Source organism: Photinus pyralis, unplaced genomic scaffold, assembly GCF_008802855.1.
Source record: "Photinus pyralis isolate 1611_PpyrPB1 unplaced genomic scaffold, Ppyr1.3 Ppyr1.4_LG6, whole genome shotgun sequence".
NCBI lineage: Eukaryota > Metazoa > Arthropoda > Insecta > Coleoptera > Lampyridae > Photinus > Photinus pyralis.
Window position 1 is genome coordinate 33,307,508 of NW_022170663.1, and position 6,000 is coordinate 33,313,507.

Genomic DNA, 6,000 nt, shown 5'->3' on the forward strand with positions numbered 1-6,000 from the left:
ATTACATTCTCAAGGTCACCCGAGGACAATGAACCCATTCTTTGTAGTGTCAAATTACGTTTTAAAGGTAGTAGAAGTTCAATGACCTCATCTTTTGTGGTGTTCAATTACATTCTTGAGGTCATACAAGGTCAATGTTCCCATTTTTGTGGTGTCAAATTAATGTTAGAGGTCATCGAAGATCAATGACCTCATCTATATGTGGTGCCTAATTACACTCTCAAGGGCATACAAGGTCAAGGACCCCATTTTGTGGTATCAAATTGGCCGACCATCTATTCTTCATCTGATCTTGGAAGGTCTTTCCCACCACAATGACGTCGCCCAAGTAGCTATACAAGTCTTTCACGATAACCCTTTTAGCACATTTTCCATAAGATATTCAAACGTCACAGGGGCTTTACACAATCCAAACGGCATAACTGTACAATGCCGTAATCCCGATCCGATCGTAATTTTATTGCCGTCTTCTCCAGATCTTCTGGAGCTATTTTCACTTGCCAATAACCGCCTTTTAAATCGAGTTTAAGTCGAGAAAAGCGCGTCAAGTGTTTCGTCAATGCATGGAAGTGGATAGCTATCTTTGTTTAGTCACGTGGTCCATCCTTCTCGTTAACCAATAGCACAGGCGAAGATCAAAGATTATTAGATGGCACGATAACACCTTCAGATTCCACTTCGATGTTTGCCATTTTTCATCGGGGACCCGGGCCGGACCGAAAATGAACCGTTAACCGGACCGAAAGCGGTATTTTTTCAAGACCAAAAACCGAACCGAAACCGTCATTCTTTCAGAAATGGCAACTCATTGAGAACCGGAATCCCTATTATTTTTTTCGGTTTTTACGGTTTTTAACAGTTGGAAAGTTTAAGGATGTGTCGACAAACACGTCCTGAAAATTGCTAAAATATTACTCTATGATTACCTTTTATCTGATCCGTATTATTTGGAACTAGCGTCGATCTCCAAAGATTGCTTAATTGTAGAAAATTCCCCTAGGACAAGGTCAGCGTTCTTGGTATGTGCAGCTTCGTTCTTTACGGCCAATGGAAAAACACCGACGTATGTTGACATTAAGTAGTTTTAAACCCACTCATTAAGCGCTCTTAAGGTCAAGGGTATAAGTGGACAAACTCGTACTCGCTATGTTGATTAAAATGGCATCTATTGCCTTTATTGTTCTTACTGTCCTAACAGAATGCGAATAGAAGCTTTGAAACTTGAACGGTTATTCTATTAATTAGAAGGAATAAGGCATTGTAATGTTAAAGAATTTGTTTAATATTATTGCTATTTTACCGTGGCTCTTGAATAGGACTAATGCAGTGTTACGAGACAAGCCGCACTGAAAAACCCGACCTAATGCATTATGAAAGATTAATCCCTTTAACCTAAAACCGTGAAAATAGTTCGCTAACGTTTCCCAAAGCCCCAATTAAAGTTTTCCCCAAATATAAATTTTCCAGATGTTTTAATGAACTGCTGCAATGCGCTTAAAGCGGACTCATAGAATATGCAGTCGAGAGTTCTAGAAAATCCCAAAAGAAAATATACGGATCCGAGCAAATTAATTGTGATACATATGAAATGCAAGCCGAGACGAAATGGAATTGAAATAAACTTACGAGTTTCTATGGAAGAGCAAAGTTCGGCGAGTACCTCCGGTTGTAGGTAATCGCAATTTCATTACGTACACAAGAACACGATTTACCCACCCGTCCGTCTTGCTTGCTACGTCTCCGAGTTTGCCAACAAAATGGAAATAAACACATTGTAAGTAACGATCATATAATTTCCTTTTCACATGAACGGGAATCAAAAGCTCTCAGAGCTTGCATGGGGGTTGCATGTACGAAGATGATGTCGTCGGAGACCGGGAACTGTGTCAATCCGGAAACCCCAAACAACTTTAATTGGGTTTTACGGGTGAGTGCATCAACCTAAATTTAAATTGCATCGTTTTGCAACCCTGCGTTTCCAACGTCGAGTCCTGTTGAATGCGGAAAGTAATTGCTTTCAATTGCACATTAAGTGATTTTATCGGTTAAAGCTGTGTGCTTACAAGATATTTCGATTGTGCCCGCAAATACGAGGAACCCTCACGCGCATGACGTTTCCATCGTTCAGAGAGAGTCGTGAACAATCAACGTTGTGTGATATTGTGTGAATGAAATTTGCAAATATCTACTTGCTTACGTAGTCCCAATACTATGAGCGCCTCAAGATATTGGTCCTCTGTTGAACCGAATCAAAATTATGTTCGGTTTTTCTCGCCTTCTCGAATATTGCAATGAAAATTACATGAGACTGCCGAATTTGAAACTTTTAATCCGGCCAATTAAGTGAATATAATTAACCGTTGTTAATTTATTGTGTTGCAGCAAACTTCGTCTGATTAGATTGTACCTAGTGTCATTAGAAACCCGCAAGATCCCTGGAATTTTCCGCTTCTCCGTTTAAGAACCAGTGGCTTCCGACGAGATCGATCCGAAACTGCAATGTAGTTTGGAATATTTGTAAAATTATATTCTTAAACATAAAAATGAGCTCGTTTTAAACATGTTTAAAACAAGAATTCGTGTTTTAAACATTAAATTAAAGTCACACTAGATTTATATATTTTGGTTACAACATGCTAACCTAAAAAGTTATGGAATAAACTCAATTTTGGAAGTGAGAGAGGGGGGGGGGGATTATGTGCCCCCTCTATATTTTTTGTTTCTGTACAGGGTGTTCCATTTTGACATTTTTATAGGGGTCTCCGTAAGTGGTGTCAAGAAAGTCATAAGCGTCACGTACCTTAAAAATGACTCCATATTTTCTTAGTTAAAATATACACAATAATGTTTAATACTAATCTTTCTTTATAATGATTATTGAACAATATGCCGTTTTTAAAATAACCTAACTTTTTAAATAGAACACCCTGTATACTTTAATTTAAAAAAATATTATATTAATTTTTTTCAAAAATATAACATTAAAAAATTCAAGAAAAATCAATATATTTTTTAAAAATTAAAAGAATTAAGAAATCTTTTTGAAATTTTGTATTTTTGAATCATTTGAACCTTTTCTTAAATTTCTTAAAATCTTTTGGAATCTTATCAATTTTTTTGAATCACTTTAATCCCTGGGGTGTTATAAAATGACAATAAGGTTAGGTCCGATAACTTTTTTACCTAACCTCGTATACTTATTCTAAAAACAAAAGATTATTCAACAACCATTATAATTTTTGTATAAAACATTTTTCTGTATCTCATTTAACTAAGATTATAGGGTCATTCTGCAATTGAGAATTTTTTTGTGTTTCACCCGTATCTCTTAAGAGAACCAAAATTTTAAAATTTTGATTGTACCATTTTAAGTTTGATGCAAAAGGAGCACATGACGCCAATATCACTTTTTTGATAGCACTTACAATTACAGAGATACCCTATGAAAGTGTCAAAAATGGGACACTACTATAGACATATTTATCACTTACACCTTGTATACCACTTCTATTTAAATGTCAGACAATAACGGAAAAGGGTGCATAAAAGTACTTACGATTTTAAAATTTCCCGCCATAAATATTGCTGTTTGTAATGCGGGCGGTCAACTCATCGCCATAATATAGAAATGAACTGCGTGTGCCAATCTTAAGCGCGAACATGCAGGTGAGAGAGAAGTGAAAACTAAAGAGGCAAGCTCTATATCGCGCTTTTGTTGGTCGCATACAATCGACATTGCTGTGACCGTGCAACCAACACAAGCGCGATAGAGAAAGCTTGTCTCTTAGATTTTCCCTCTCGCTCAGCTGCAGTATCCGCGCTTGGCATTGGCACGTGCAGTCCATTTCTATATGTCGATGGGTCACAACTACACCACCCACCAAACACCTTGTCTAGCTAGCTCAAACACTCAAAATTTTCTTTTTACAAATTTGTCAAGACACATTTAGATCATGCCACAATAAAAAACTTCGATAATGACTCAGCGAATTGAAAAATCGGTGGCCTCAATCAATTAAGACCATTACTAATTTTCAATGCAATGGCTGTTCAAAACGGGAAACACTTTGACTTTTATTAAACAAGGTCTCTTTATGCACTGCAAGCTGCTTTTTCAACATCATCTTACCTTCTTCCGTAAACGGACAGACCACATTAACACGCCCCAATACATTGACATCAACAGATTATTCTGAATATTAATCAGCCATCGAAAAGAACAGCGTCCGGTGAGACAACCGCATCTTTTGCCACTTTTTTCCGTATTTAAAGTAAATCCCCCACCATTACTCCATCAAAGTCCTCCAAAACGTCCACAAAATAGAACGCGATTAAATCAATTAACTTCCGCGATAACAACGTACTTATCGCATCAGAACAGCTAACACAAATGCACTCTACAACTAAAATAACAAATTCCGATGAATCAAACCAATTCCGTGCTCCAGATTTAAATTAATTTAAAAACATTCGTAATATACAGAATGACCCGTTTTTATCTTCGGCTTATTTCAACCTAACAAAACGTCCACCTGACGTTGTCTACACAAAAATATTTTTCTATTTATAAAAAACGTCAGTGAGAGATGGGAGTCGTGATCAGAGGCCAATTATAATATTCCATCAGCATTTTTTACGATTTTACATGTGTATCATCCAGGGTGTTCCCCCAACAGCAATGGTATAATTATGTCATTTGGATATGGATAGTCTATAAGTGTTCTTTTGGATCTTCATGAATATTCTACAAGATTTTATAGCCTTTAAAGGGTTTTCAAAAAACTTTTTAGAACCATAACCGCAATAAGCGTATTCTATGAAGCGAAGCCAATACTAAAGAAAGAATCACGATCAATAAATTCCTTGAAAAGGTAGACAAAAATGTCGTGTAGTGTAATCAATTTACAAGTCACGAGCAACGAAGCAACAATGAAACTTGTACAGGTACATCTTTACGCAAGCGTTAAAAAGAGAAGGGAACAAATTTAAAATATCGGATTTGCAAGTCCTCTAGCGGTAAAATAAAAAACTATAAAAAAACATCGATAGCATTGATCTAACTTGACTATTCTGTTCCGGCCCTAGTGAGTTAGTAAGTGCATGGGACGAAGACTGTCAGTAACAGGATCCAGTGAATCTACCGAAATTATGGTTTGTAAAATCGAGTTGTTGAATTCAATCAGTAATATAGCAAGATCAATCGTTTTATGTTACTTGCTGACGCTGATGGAATACCCCCGAGAAGGCATTGTATGGTAGAACTTAGTATTTCGGTTTCTAACCTTAGACCATGATCAGGAGCAATGATTTTACGAGATATAACATTTTACACCGTGGAAGCAACATACGTTTACTGCAAGATTAGAATAATACGATTGGTTTATACAGTGCAATTGACACTTATGGAACTAACCGCAAAGGAAAATATCGAAAAAATGTAAAGTGCACGTAAACACGTGGTCGTGATGGAAATAAACTTTCAGACCCAAATTAAAATGTATCACATTGATTAAACCTCTCCATTTTATAGCATTTTTATGTGACGCTCGTGCTCTCGTGGCGTACACAAAGTACCGACCGTAAAAACGGTTCAATCGTTTCCACAGATTGAGAAAATGTGGATATCCGCCCGCAAAAAAAGCTGCTTTTTTGGGAAGGGCAACTGGAGCCCCTCTGACCTTTTATGGACTGACGGCGGAGTGACGAGAGTTTACGAGGGTACGACGCTGGCAAAAAGCATTCCGCCGCGAAACCTACCTCATTTCCGCTGCAGGTTTTTTTTTTACAATTGCATCGCAACGAGAATTAGATTGTTACAAGGAAATTGGTAGACCCCCGTCGACGGTTTATGGCTATTAAAAATCCAATCGTAAAGCGCACATACGCTGCAGGAAACGAAATGAATTTTTACGATACTACGCCGATTAGGTCCCCATTATACAATGAAAACGCGATTCCCTATTTTTGATTACGCCGCGAACCCGACGTCGGTTGTTGAAT